We start from the raw sequence: 15,385 nt of genomic DNA, 5'->3' as shown, positions 1-15,385 counted from the left end.
CATCCATTCATAATCCGACCTTGCTACACCCTTGTCTATCTAGTGCCACCTAGTGACAGAAGAGAAAAGGTGCAGCAATCCAAAGTTAGAGAGGAATCAGTAGATCTCCTAACAATAAGCAAGGATAACTACCACCTGGTTGACTCAATTTATTAGCCACCCTTCCTAAACACCAGGGTGCTACATGTTCATTACATACTCCTGACCCCTGCACTATATACTCTATGTAGTACATTACATATTCCTGACCCCTGCACTATATACTCTGTATTGTACATTACATACTCCTGACCGTTGCACTATATACTCTGTATTGTACATTACATACTCCTGACCCCTGCACTATATACTCTATGTAGTACATTACATACTCCTGACCCCTGCACTATATACTCTGTATTGTACATTACATACTCCTGACCCCTGCACTATGTACTCTGTTGTACATTACATACTCCTGACCCTCGTCCTATAATCTCCTCATCATTATCACTCCTATAAAAGACAGTTCTCGTTGTTTCCTCACTCTCTGACTAAGGTCCATGAATAAAGAAATGATCTGGTAGGAGATCAGAGGATCAATTTACTAGTTACCTTGAGGGGGAATTGTAAGAACCTCAGAGACAAAGCTGCCTGATGTGGGGGGAGTCCTGGTTTAGGGGAACCAATCGGCTCATGTCTAGTAATAATCTTTGTATTTCTATTTTAGTAGATGGATGGGAGATGAGGAAAACCTCAGAGGATTGGCTCACTTTGTCTCCAGACTGTAAAGTAGAAGATGAGGACATCACACAGTATAGTCCAGGAGAAAACCCGACTACCTCAAATGTCCATCCGGCACCACACAGTGTAGATGGACCATCGTATTCCTCTTATCCTGAGGAACCTCCGACTGTGCGGGACGGTGGCGGACCATCGTATGTCTCTTATCCTGAGGAACCTCAGACTGTGTGGGACGGTGCCGGACCATCGTATTCCTTTTATCCTGAGGAACCTCAGACTGTGCGGGACGGTGCCGGACCATCATATTCCTTTTATCCTGAGGAACCTCAGACTTTGCGGGACGGTGCCGGACCATCGTATTCCTCTTATCCTGAGGAACCTCAGACTGTGCGGTCTTCTGAGTGCGGTCTTAATACGCATACAAAATCTCACACGGGGGAGAAGCCTTTTTCCTGTTCTGAGTGCGGAAAATGTTTTTCGGTGAAGTCCAGTCTTTCCACACATCAGAGATCTCACACGGGGGAGAAGCCCTTTTCCTGTTCTGAGTGCGGGAAATGTTTTTTACGGAAATCAAATCTTTCCACACATAAGAGATCTCATACGGGGGAAAAGCCGTATTCCTGTTCTGAGTGCGGAAAATGTTTTTCAGTGAAGTCCCATCTTTCCACACATCGGAGATTACACACGGGTGAGAAGCCTTTTTCCTGTTCTGAGTGCGGGAAATGTTTTTCACAGAAGCCCCATCTTTCCGCACATCAGAGATCACACACGGGGGAGAAGCCTTTTTCCTGTTCTGAGTGCGGAAAATGTTTTTCAGATAAGTCCCATTTTTCCACACATCAGAGATCACACACGGGGGAGAAGCCTTTTTCCTGTTCTGAGTGCGGGAAATGTTTTTCACAGATGTCTAGTCTTTCCACACATCAGAGATCACACACGGGGGAGAAGCCTTTTTCCTGTTCTGAGTGCGGGAAACGTTTTTCAATGAAGTCCAAGCTTTCCACACATCAGAGAATACACACGGGGGAGAAGCCGTATTCCTGTTCTGAGTGCGGGAAATGTTTTTCAGAGAAGTCCAAGCTTTCCATACATCAGAGAATACACACGGGGGAGAAGCCTTATTCCTGTTCTGAGTGCGGAAAATGTTTTTCAACGAAGTCCAAGCTTTCCACACATCAGAGATCACACACGGGGGAGTGGCCTTTTTCCTGTTCTGAGTGCGGGAAATGTTTTTCACAGAAGTCCATTCTTTCCACACATCAGAGATCACACACGGGGGAGTGGCCTTTTTCCTGTTCTGAGTGCGGGAAATGTTTTTCAGTGAAGTCCAAGCTTTCCACACTTTAGAGCTCTCACACGGGGGAGAAGCCTTTTTCCTGTTCTGAGTGCGGAAAATGTTTTTCAGAGAAGTCCATTCTTTCCACACATCAGAGATCACACACGGGGGAGTGGCCTTTTTCCTGTTCTGAGTGCGGGAAATGTTTTTCAGAGAAGGCCAATCTTTACAGACATCAGAGATCGCACACGGGGGAAAAGCCTTTTTCCTGTTCTGGGTGCGGGAAATGTTTTTCACAGAAGTCCCATCTTTCCACACATCAGAGATCTCACACGGGGGAGAAGCCGTATTCCTGTCCTGAGTGAGGAAAATGTTCCTCACTGAAGTCCTGTCTTCCTGTACATCAGGGCTCCCACACAACCCCTCGAGGTGTATTAGTGAGTGCGGGAAATGTCTTGTATGTGAATGTTGCTGGACATATGGGGAAGAAGCACACCCTGATATACGGTTGAAACTCGAAAAATTTGAATATGGTGCAAAAGTTCATTTATTTCACTAATGCAACTTAAAAGGCGAGACTAATATATGAGAGAGACTCATTACATGCAAAGCAAGAGGGTTCAAGCCCTGATTTGTCATCATTGTGATGATTGTGGCTTCCAGCTCATGAAAACCCCAAATCCACAATCTCAGAAAATTCCAATATTCCATGCAATCAATAAAACACGGATTGTACAGAGAACGATATCGCACCTCTGAAAAGTAGAAGCTGCGTATTAATTGTGTGAAAATAGTGCAGCGCTGCGTATCTATAAATCTTATAGAAACAAATAATTATACATTCCATAAAACTATTTATGAAAAAAGAAATAAATGATAAAAAAACAGTTCATATGGAGGTTTCCAAAGCTGTCACCGCTGTGAAAAATCCGATTTAAATGGATCCAATATTCAGTGCGCACCCCCACCTGCTAAAATACATGCTCACCTCAAGGGTGAGTATAAAACTCATAGACAGATCACTCCTCGTGTCCGATCACGATCCGTCCACTTTACCAATGGTAGTAATTCCTACAGTCTCCAGACTGCACCTCTGTGTGGGGAATCAACGTATAAATTGTCTCCAAACACCACCTTCCTCCATTCACTTATTAATAATCAATTCCACTTCTATATCCCGGGGGGAAGGACATGAAAGAAAAAACACAAGTACCATAGTGCTCTCTGCTTCTGAATTTATTATAAAAGCCCCCCTAAAAAGTTACACAGGAACAAAAATTGTCTCTGGACAGCCGCACTCTGAACAAATTGTCACCTTTATTAAAAGAAGGACAGCACTACAATTCACAGCAAAATAAAACCCGACTGCTGACGCATTTCGCACTGAAACTAGTGCTTAGTCATAGCTAGAGTCCCCTAAAAAGTTACACTTACAAGAAATAACAATAAAAACAGCAAGTATCAAATCACCAGCTCATTCACCGCCGATCTAGACCCATGGCGCTTCGCCTGACATCACAGATAGGGCTCCTCCCTTCTAAACGCGTGTCGGCCTCTCATTGGCCTTCGTCAGTAGATGGGTGGGTCAAATGAGGTGAAACCTTATATACCTGCCTGTTGCCTAGGCATCACCACAGTCTGTGAGGACACGCCCTCTTCCTGTGACTACAGAGCTGACATTCATAGAGCTGGAGAGCGTGTCACCTGAATCTGCAAACCAGCAGGGCGCTCTCACTCGATCACACCGCTGAGCTCCGTGGTAATGTCCCGTTACAATCTAATCTCCACACGAGTGTGCGATGTATCGCCATATACATACAATAAAAAACAAGTCTAAAATAAAATGAAAAGATGTTCCTATGTATATCTTTATCTACCGGGACAAATTCTATCTTTATTAGGACCTCGTTGTCCATTCATTAAAAATTATTATAGAAAACATAAATATGTATGAATCAATCACATATATGAAAAATCAATTGTACACCGATCTTAAAAAATAATAATAATATATAAAACTACGGCTTGTCCAGGATTTGATCACGGGACCTCTCGCACCCCGAGCGAGAATCGTACCCCTAGACCAACGAGCCGAGTTACCCCTCCCACATTTCATGAGCTTATATCACTTTATAAACATATTACAATCAATCATTAATAAAATCTAATGTGAATGTCGATCGGCGGTGAGTGAGCTGGTAATCTGATACTTGCTGTTTTTATTGTAAGTGTATCTTTTTAGGGGGGGCTTTTATAATAAATTCAGAAGCAGAGAGCACTATGGTACTTGTGTTTTTTTCTTTCCTGTCCTTCCCCCCGGGATATAGAAGTGGAATTGATTATTAACCACTTAAGGACCGGGCCTGTTTTTCAAACTTGGTGCTTTCAAGATTAAACAGTTTTTTTTTTGCAAGAAAATGACTTAAAACTCCCAAACATTATATATATTTTTTTCTAACACCCTAGAGAATAAAATGGTGGTGATTGTTAAGGTGTTCCTCGTACACAAATTTCCCCCCAATATCCGGGTTTATTTTCTCCTTTTCCCCCATTTTCTATGGTGTGATCTTTTCTACAATACTTTGTTATAATAATGGAACACGTTGTGTATTGTATTGTACGACTCCGCCTCCACATTCCAGACAAGTCATTTTCCTGACCAATCGCATTTCTACCTTTTTACTATTTCCTGATTCTATGACTGTAATCTGTTTAGAAGTAAAAATTATAATAAAAAAATGTATTGAAGAGAAAAAAAAGGTTGTGTGTGTCGGTGGAATGAGAAGAATTGCTGGTGGTGTTGTCACCTGTCACAGCCGTCACACCTGGTTTCCCGGCCAATGCACCAGATAAATGTTGCAGCAAAACGGCTCTTTGAGTTCTGGGAAACCAGGAATGGACTCCGGACACGGACTCCAGGAAAACAAACCTTTTATTTCACCAGGGAAAGGAGCGACTCACGCCAGGATGCCAAGTGGCCTCTTCTAGGCGTTTACAACATATAGATTTCCTCTTGTATAGACATTCCTTGGAACTTTGTAAAACATATAAAAGCTTGTTAGCGAGTGATCTGCGGCTTCTCAGTTGTCTGTCTAATTTATCATCTACTAAGCTGTAGACATGTGCACTGACCAAACATTTCTTTGTTTTCCTTCATTTGTTTCTTCGTTTTTCGGGTCATTACTTATGATCGACATTCATTCATTTGAATAAATTTGAAAAACGGAAATTCGAATTCAAATTTAGCTGTTGTTGAACGTAATGAATATGAATTTATCCGAAGATATGAATTATCCGAAATAACGAATGCCGCATCTAAACGAATGGAACGTAATGAATTAATAATATTAACAAAACATTTCTCTTTGTTTCTGTTATAAAATTTTGTAAATGAATATGTTTTCGACTTCACTGATGGGCACTGATAAGTGGCACTTATAGGCAACACTGATGGGTACTGATAAGGCGGCACCGATGAGATGGCACGGATGGGTACTGACATGCAGCACTGATAGGCAACATGGATGGCCACTGATGACGGCACTGATGGGTGGCACTGATATGCATCACTGATGCACTGGCAGGCATTGCTCGGCATATCCTTGGTGGTCCAGGATGGCATACCTGGTGGTCCTGGATGGGCATCTATGGGGGGGGGGGGCTGCGCTAATAAATAATCAGCACAGACCTCCCTGTCAGGAGAGCAGCCGATTCGGCTCTCCTCTACTCTCATCTGTTAGATGCGAGTGAGGAAAAGTCGATAAACGGCTCTTCCTGTTTACACTGTGATCTGCCGTGATTGGACACAGTAGATCACGTGGTAAAGAGCCTCCGTCAAAGGTGTTGTGGTGTGTCAGACTGACTGACCCCCTAGGGCGCGTAAACACGCCAGTAAGGATAATTGAACCACTTCCTGGCCGTCATTTTGCTATAGGCCGGGTGGGAAGTGGTTAAAAGCCTTCACAGGTCATCCGGTTAGAGGTAACCCTGAATAATGGGCCTAGAGTGCAGGGGTCAGGAATATATCATATACAGTGGTCAGGAGTATATCATATACAGGGGTCGGGAGTATATCATATACAGGGGTCAGGAGTATATCATATACAGGGGTCAGGAGTATATCATATACAGGGGTCAGGAGTATATCATATACAGGGGTCAGGAGTATATCATATACAGTGGTCAGGAGTATATCATATACAGAGGTCAGGAGTATATCATATACAGTGGTCAGAAGTATATCATGTACAGGGGTCAGGAGTATATCATATACAGAGGTCAGGAGTATATCCTATACAGTGGTCAGGAGTATATCATATACAGTGGTCAGGAGTATATCATATACAGAGGTCAGGAGTATATCATATACAGAGGTCAGGAGTATATCATATACAGGGGTCAGGAGTATATCATATACAGTGGTCAGGAGTATATCATATACAGGGGTCAGGAGTATATCATATACAGAGGTCAGGAGTATATCATATACAGGGGTCAGGAGTATATCATATACAGTGGTCAGCAGGCCCGGATTGGCCATAGGGCAAACCGGGCATTTGCCCGGTGGGCCGCGGCCGCCGGGCCACTGTTCTGACTTGCGGGGCCAAGGCAGGCTGCTCTTTAAGCAAGCGCCGGTCCTCCGACCTTTCCGCGGCCGCCCGGCTGCCAGTTCAGCCTCAGGCTCAGGCTTCGGCGTCGGCATCAGCAGCTCCTGAAGGGGGAGGGACTAGAGGAGACACCGCTCCACGGCCGCCAATGAAGTTCAGCCGTTGGTGCCGGGGGGCGTGACCAGGAAGGGAGAGGAGCCTGCTACAGCATGTGTTCTGCCGATGGGATCTCTCAGCAAAAACGTAAGTGCAGCCCCTGTAACCTGAATAGGAGGAGCGGTGGCTGCATATAGAAAAATAATTCTCTCCATCGTCCCCCCGCGGTCTCTGAATGCCTGCTTCTGCTCCTCTCCCTCTCGCAGGCATTCAGGTACTGCGGGAAGAAGATGGAGAGAATTATTCTTCTATATGCAGCCACCCCACCGCTCCTCCTATCCTGCTTATCTCTGCTGCCCCCCCAGTGCTCTCTAGTCTCTACCCCCCACAGTGCTCTCCACCTCCCCCCATGCTCTCCACCTCCCTCCTGTGTTCTTCACCTCCCCCCTGTGCCCTCTGCCTCTCCCTATGCTCTACACTTCCCCCTGTGCTCTTCACCTCCCCCCAATGCTCTCCAACACCCCCAGTGCTCTCTAGCCCCCCCCCAGTGCTCTCCAGCCTCACCTTCTCTCCACCTCCGTCCTGTGTTCTCCACCTCCCCCCATGCTCTATGCTGCCCCCCTGTGCCCTCCATCTCTCTCCCTGTGCCCTTTATCTCTCCCCCTGTGCTCTCCACCTCCCCCCTGTGCCCTCCGTCTCTTCCCCTGTGCCCTCCGTCTCTCCCCCTATGCTCTCCACCTCCCCCCATGCTCTGCGCTGCCCCCTGTGCCCTCCGTCTCTCCCCCTGTGCTCTCCACCTCCCCCATGCTCTACGCTGCCCCCTGTGCCCTCTGCCTCTCCCCCTGTGCTCTCCACCTCCCCCCATGCTCTACGCTGCCCCCTGTGCCCTCCGTCTCTCCCCCTGTGCTCTCCACCTCCCCCCATGCTCTACGCTGCCCCCTGTGCCCTCCGCCTCTCCCCCTGTGCTCTCCACCTCCCCCCATGCTCTACGCTGCCCCCTGTGCCCTCCGTCTCTCCCCCTGTGCTCTCCACCTCCCCCCATGCTCTACGCTGCCCCCTGTGCCCTCCACCTCTCCCCCTGTGCTCTCCACCTCCCCCCATGCTCTATGCTGCCCCCCTGTGCCCCCCATCTCTCTCCCTGTGCCCTTTATCTCTCCCCCTGTGCTCTCCACCTCCCCCCATGCTCTACGCTGCCCCCTGTGCCCTCCGCCTCTCCCCCTGTGCTCTCCACCCCCCCCCATGCTCTACGCTGCCCCCTGTGCCCTCCACCTCTCCCCCTGTGCTCTCCACCTCCCCCTGTGCTCTTTTCAATTCCCCCTAATTCTCTACAGAATTCCCCCTCCTCCATCTCTCTCCCTGTGCTCTCCACCTTCCCAATGCTCTACGCTGCCCCCCTGTGCCCTCCGCCTCTCGCCCTGTGCTTTTCACTGCCCCCTGTGCTCTCTACCTCCCCCATGCTCTACACTGCCCCCTGTACCCTCTGCCTCTCCCCCTGTGCTCTCCACCTCCCCCTGTGCTCTTTTCAATTCCCCCTAATTCTCTCCAGTCCCCCCCCAGTGCTCTCCAGCCCCCCCAGTGCTCTCTATCCCCCCCAGTGCTCTCCAGCTTCTCTCCACCTCCCTCCTGTGCTCTCCACCTCCCCCCATGCTCTAGGCTGCCCCCTATGACCTCCATATTTCCCCCTGTGCTCTCCACCTTCCCAATGCTCTACGCTGCCCCCCCTGCGCCCTCTGCCTCTCCCCCAGTGCTTTCTAGCCCCCCAGTGCCCTCTAGCCTCCCCTGTGCTCTCTAGCCTCCCCTGTGCTCTCCAGCCCCCAGTGCTCTTTAACACCCCAGCCCAGTGCTTTCCACCTCCCACATGCTCTACGCTGCCCCCCTGTGCCCTCCGTCTCTCCCCCTTTCCAATGCTCTACGCTGCCCCCCCCCTGTGCCCTCCGCCTCTCCCCCTGTGCTTTTCACTGCCCCCTGTGCTCTCCACCTCCCCCATGCTCTACACTGCCCCCTGTGCCCTCTGCCTCTCCACCTCCCCCTGTGCTCTTTTCAATTTCCCCTAATTCTCTCCAACCCCCCCCCCCCCGTGCTTTCCAGCCACCCCAGTGCTCTCCACCTCCCCCCATGCTCTATGCTGCCCCCTGTGCCCTCTGCCTCTCCCCCAGTGCTTTTTAGCCCCCCCTGTGCTCTCCACCTCCCCCATGCTCTACGCTGCCCCCTGTACCCTCTGCCTCTCCCCCAGTGCTCTCTAGCCCCCCAGTGCTCTCCACCTCCTCCCATGCTCTACGTTGCCCCCCTGTGCCCTACGCCTCTCCCCCAGTACTCTCCAGCCCCCCATTGATCTTCACCTACCCCCTGTGCTCTCCACCTCCTCCCGTGCTCTCTGCTGCCCCCCCTGTGCCCTTCGCCTCCCCCCAGTGATCTTCGCTTCCCCCAGTGATCTTCGCCTCCCCCAATGATCTCCACCTCCCCCATGTGCTCTTCGCCCCCGTGCTCTCCTGCCCTCCCTGTACTCTCTGCCCCACCCTGTGTTTTTGCTTCCCCCTGTGCTCTCCAACCCCCCACTCCCTGTGCTCTCCAGGCCCCCATGCTCTCCAGCCCCCTTGTGCTCTCCTCTTCCTCCCTGTGTTCTCTGCCTCTCCCCCGTGCTCTCACCCCACCCCATGTTCTCAAGGTTCTTCCCGGTGCTCTCTGCCCCCCCCCTGCTCTTTCCCTGTCCCCTTGCCCCCTGCACCTTTGCAGGGTTTCCCCCTCCCCTCTCCCGGGGGATCCCTCAGGATGAAAAGTGGAGAAGGAGCCGGTTAAGATGTCATGGGCTGCTCATTCCAAAATGCCCGGGCCTATTTTTTGTGCCAGTCCGGGCCTGGTGGTCAGGGTCTTCTACTGACATTAGAGAGAAAAGTCTCTCCTGTACGGTTCTCTCCTTGACATATCGTAGAATGAAGCCGTATTGTTCTTTCAGTGTCATCATCCCGTGTTCTGTCCATTTCCACACCGACACCAACATCTCCTCCACCATCCCGCTGTATTTGTTGTCTCACCATGTTTCCAATGATGGAGATCCAGAGACTGACCGGAGTCTTCTTCTCCATGTCACCAGACCACCTCTTTCTCTACTATTGGGGTGCTGGGCCTTTCTATGACTAATCAGGACCCCCAACCTCTTCTATAGGATTGCTTTAGCTTGCCAGACATCTTCATGTGTATTTATTCATACAAATAACTAGCTTTATTTAGACTTTCAGGGTATGAAAGAAAAAGGGGGAGAGTGGGAGCAAGGGAATAGTAGCTGAAGCTAAACCCAACGCTACCCACTCAGTTGGTTTGAGGGGACTATCTTGGTACTGATAAAATACAATAAACATAAGTATAAAAGATTTATTGAAATATAAAATGCAGAACAATTGTACAGATCCATGATTGGTCGAGGTCGACTAGTTTCGCGGGGTTGCCGCTTCGTCAGGACATCCAATCTATACAGTAAATAATACTATAAAAAACATGTAATATACATCAGCAAGGAATATATAATTCAACATAATTAATAATAGAGGCTTACCCGATGGGTCAATTGTTAATGCACGGAACCAACTGGGATGATGGTACGTTTTTATTTATATTATTTTTTTCTATATGAGGCTATTCTCCCCCTTTTGTGTCAGGGTATGAATGTAAACTGAAGATTTCTATCCTATTTACTAAGAAGCTAAAGAAGATGTCCATGATGTAGATGAGGGTCACATATAGTATGAGCAGCATCACCCTTCACTCTGTCACCAAGACCTAGTCTGGCAATGCCCAGAATGATACCAATTAGTCTCTGACCAATCTCACGGTTTGGATGGTCTTTCTCCTTTTCATTATTTCCAGGTGACCATGAATTAGAGTTCCAATATCTCCCCTGTGTTCTGCAGACAGATATACATTTCCCGATGTCTTATGTTGTACAGATCCCTCATGTTCCCGATACGAGCTCATACATTGGACTTGTTCAACTTTCCATCCAGGAGGGAATGGACTTGGCAAGATTCTCTCCCCATGTTGAGGGTATGTGGTTTGGTATGGTTCAGGAGGAGGCATGCTCACTCCCCACCCCCCACCCTTCCCTGCCCAGTCAGGCTGCATGCTCTAATAAGGGTCTAGTATGAATTTCTTGGTGGTGGGGGGTTTATCGTACATCACGGGACACAGAGTCTAGTAATTACAATGGGCCAGATTCATAAAGACTTACGCTGGCGTATCTATGCACCTTATTCTCAATACTAGATACGCCTGAATTCTGGCCTCATCTGACCGACGTAAGTCTCCTACGCCGTCGAAACTTGGGCGCATATTTACGCTGGCCGCAAAGGGCGCTTCCATAGATTTACGCATCGAATATGTAAATGAGCAAGATACGCCAATTCACGAACGTATGTATGCCCGTCGCAGTAATCTACGCCGTTTACATAAGGCATATGTCCGGCATATAGTTATTCCACGAAAAATGTGGCGCAGCCCATGCAAAGGTATGGATGTCGGAACAGCCGTAGTTTTTTTTACGTTGTATGTGAATGGGGCTGGGCGTAGGTTACGTTCACGTCGTTCGCATTGAGCCGTTGTATCTTAGGGAGTATATGCAACGTGATTCTGAGCATGCGCCGTTCGTTAGGCCCTTCATTTACATGGGGTCACGCTTAATTTTAATACAACACACCCACTGCCTTGCTACTTTGAATTAGGCGGGCTTATGCCGGCCCATTTACGCTACGCCGCCGTAACTTAGGGAGAAAGTGCTTTGTGAATACTGTACTTGCCGCTCTATGTTACATCGGCGTAGCGCATATGAGATGCTCTACGCCCGCCTAAAGATACGCACTCTACGTGAATCTGGCCCTAAGTGGGTTATATGTTCCACCTTCAGGTGCTGGACACTGGTGTAATCAATTAGACAGGAAGTTCCCTCCCTATATAACCCCTCCCATACTGGGAGCACCTCAGTTTTTTCGCCAGTGTCTAAGGATGCAGCTTTTTGGCGCATTATTGGCGCATTATGCTGCAGGCAGCATTATAGGTTCTCACGTCTGATGGCGGTCTGCGTTATTTGTGTCTCCCTCCCCTCAGTAAGCATTGTTTTGGGACATCCCGCTTAGTAATGACTAGACTCTGTGTCCCGTGTTGTACGATAAAGAAAATAGGATTTTTATAACAGCTTACCTGTAAAATCCTTTTCTTGGAGTACATCACGGGACACAGAGCTCCCGCCCCTCTTCTTTGGGGGATATTGGGACACTTATTGCTTGGCTACAAAAACTGAGGTACTCCCAGTATGGGAGGGGTTATATAGGGAGGGAACTTCCTGTCTAATTGATTACACCAGTGTCCAGCACCTGAAGGTGGAACATATAACCCACTTAGTAATTTCTAGACTCTGTGTCCCGTGATGTACTTCAAGAAAAGGATTTTACAGGTAAGCTGTTATAAAAATCCTATTTTTTTGTACTTTTATTAACATTACATTTACCGGCCAACCAGAAAATCCCCAGCTGACAGCTGAATAAGCCTGGTGGGTGTACATCACTGGGTGTTAGGACACTTGTGGCAACCAATCACCTAAACAAGCCAAATTCTGTTCAAACCCAGAGCTCATTTTAAGTGGTCGCTTTATTGGTCCATTACATTGGTGACCAATGGGAGAAGGACCCCCTTATATCAGAGGTCAGTGGAGAAGGACATTCTTACATCGTCATTGGAGGGAAGACCCCCCCCCCCCTTACAGATCATTGATGTCGGTTGTTACTGAGAGACAGAAATTGTCCATTACTCAAGGAACCCCTAGAACCCTTTGGAGGAACCCTGGCTGAGAAAGGCTGGACTAGGCAGTAATATATTTCTCTCCCCCTTGGTGGGAGTGGAGATGACCCATCTATAAGGATATACAGTACCAGAGGCGGCTCTAGGCTGTGTGAGGCCTCAGACAAAACTTGGACATGAGGCCCCACTTCACACCCATAATGGGAAAAATAATTCAAGTGATAAAATGTATAAATTACATATATAAAGAGCCGTAAATCCTTTGAACTATGAATTCACCGTTTCTAGAATTTTCTCTCACCAATTCTTCTTTAATCAAAGATCATTAAACATTGGATATGTATATATATATATATATATATATATATATATATATTACACACACACAAATAAAGATACAATTTGTGCGGCTGCAACGAGCAACAAAACATATTTCTCCATTTACATGAAGGTCAGGGTAATATAACCCAACCAGCACAGAGTTCCCCCTTACATCAGAGTCTGCAGGATTCCTCCTTACAGAGCAAGGGGACCTTTGATGTAAAGGGACTTTCTTGTAAAGGGGAACTATGATTCAAGAGGGGGCTCTGGTGACCAGAGATCACCTTATATCAGAGTGTGCAGCATTCCCATTTACATTAGAGTTTCCCTTTATATCAGGGTCCACAGAGTTCCAAAGAGAACTATGATGTGGGGGGACTCTAGTGACCACAGACCACTTTCCGCAGAGTTAATGCATTAAGGACAGGGGGGTTACTGATTTAAGGGGGAACCTTTATAGCAGTGCTCCCTTTCCTTACTGTATTCACTCCACCCTTACATCACTGATCCCCCTCCATCTGGCCTCCTCTCAGGTGTACCTTGCAGGGCTCAGTCAGATGGTCCTCTCTGGACTTCAGCTTGGTGGCTCCTATATTCTTCTCTCCACAGTCAACACACGTCTGACTCCTCCCGTGACCCCTGTCCTGGCAGCACTCCCACTCTTGACTCCTCTGTAGGCTCCCCCCAGAGACTGCAGACATGATCCAGAAGATGGTCAGAGACTGTGCAGACATGATACAGGAGATGGTCAGGGTCTGGGCAAACATGATACAGGAGATGGTCAGAGACTGTTCAGACATGATACAGGAGATGGTCAGAGACTGTGGAGACATGACACAGAAGATGGTCAGAGACTGTGGAGACATGACACAGAAGATGGTCAGAGACTGTGCAGACATGATACAGGAGATGGTCAGAGACTGTGCAGACATGATACAGGAGATGGTCAGAGACTGTGCAGACATGATACAGGAGATGGTCAGGGTCTGGGCAAACATGATACAGGAGATGGTCGGAGACTGTTCAGACATGATACAGGAGATGGTCAGAGACTGTGGAGACATGACACAGAAGATGGTCAGAGACTGTGGAGACATGACACAGAAGATGGTCAGAGACTGTGCAGACATGATACAGGAGATGGTCAGAGACTGTGCAGACATGATACAGGAGATGGTCAGAGACTGTGCAGACATGATACAGGAGATGGTCAGAGACTTGCAGACATGGTACAGGAGATGGTCAGAAACTATACAGACATTCACCTGTGTCCAGTCCTAGGCACACCACCCCTGTCATCTATGGTCTCATCCCGGCATCTTCATGCCCCTTTGAGCACTCGCTGCATACACAGTACAGAGTGCCAGGCACACATGGTGGGTGAGAAGGGAGATGTCAGCAGCACCCTGATTGGATTCAGGGCTGCAGAGCCCTGTTGTGATGTAACATCTGATTGGCATAGTGTGTGGTGGGCGGGGCAGTGAGTGAAAGGGAAGCTTGGGGGAAGGCAGTTCTGTTAGGAATTTCGGCCCCGGAATTTTCTACAGCCAGTCCGGCCCGGGGACACCAACCAGGGGACATTTTCTCCCACACATATGGTAGGCAAATTAGGTGGCCACAAGACCCCTGTAGGTGACCACCTAACTTGCCGAATTAGAGAGCCGCCTCTGTACAGTACATACACACACAGCACAAGGCCGTGTTCAGACTATGGTGTCCTTTTAAGAAAGTGAGATCAGCGGCGATCCCGATTCTCACCGCTGATCTCAGGTCATACACAGTTTATGAAGCTGAGGTAATCAGCGGAGAACATGTTCTCTCCACTGATTATCTCAGCACAGTGAGAATCTGTAACTGACTGTCACAGAAACGGAAAGCAGTTTATGAATGTGCGATCTCAGCACCTCACTGGCGATCTGTGACAGAATTCTCACTTTCTGATTCACCATCTCAGAGGTGGAGAATCCGAGAGAGAAGCCGAAGCTGGCTGAGTATTGTGGAGGAAGAAGGAAGTCTTTTGTCTTCCATGCTTCACACACAAGCAGCTATACAGTCAGATCCCATCTTCCCCCCAATACACCCCCCAAAATGAGCAGCTTAGGAATTTATAGTGTGTATTATATATATACATCATCATATAACATATATATATATATATATATATATATATATATATATATATATATATATATATATATATATATATATATATATATATATATATATATATATGTGTGTGTGTGTGTTTATTTCTATATGTATATATATCTATAGATACACACACACATATATATATATTAGTCTACCTGCATTAAAATGTTAAAATGCTATTAAAAAGACATTTTTATATAATTTTGTATTAATTAGTAAAAAAAAAATTGTAAACCCTAAAATATGGTTTTACCCATGGACTGTTCTATTACAGTTATACAGGGTTTATATTTGTATACTTTATAAAAAAAAAAATGTAATGATTATAAATGTATATTTCATTGATATGAATGGTGTATAGCTGCATTACATATGTGGGATTCCATTCATTTCCTATACACCATTCACATGTAAATAGGCACATGTA

Source organism: Rana temporaria, assembly GCF_905171775.1.
Source record: "Rana temporaria chromosome 4 unlocalized genomic scaffold, aRanTem1.1 chr4y, whole genome shotgun sequence".
NCBI classification, from domain to species: domain Eukaryota; kingdom Metazoa; phylum Chordata; class Amphibia; order Anura; family Ranidae; genus Rana; species Rana temporaria.
The sequence above is the reverse complement of the archived record's forward strand: the minus strand, read 5'-3'. Positions refer to the sequence as shown.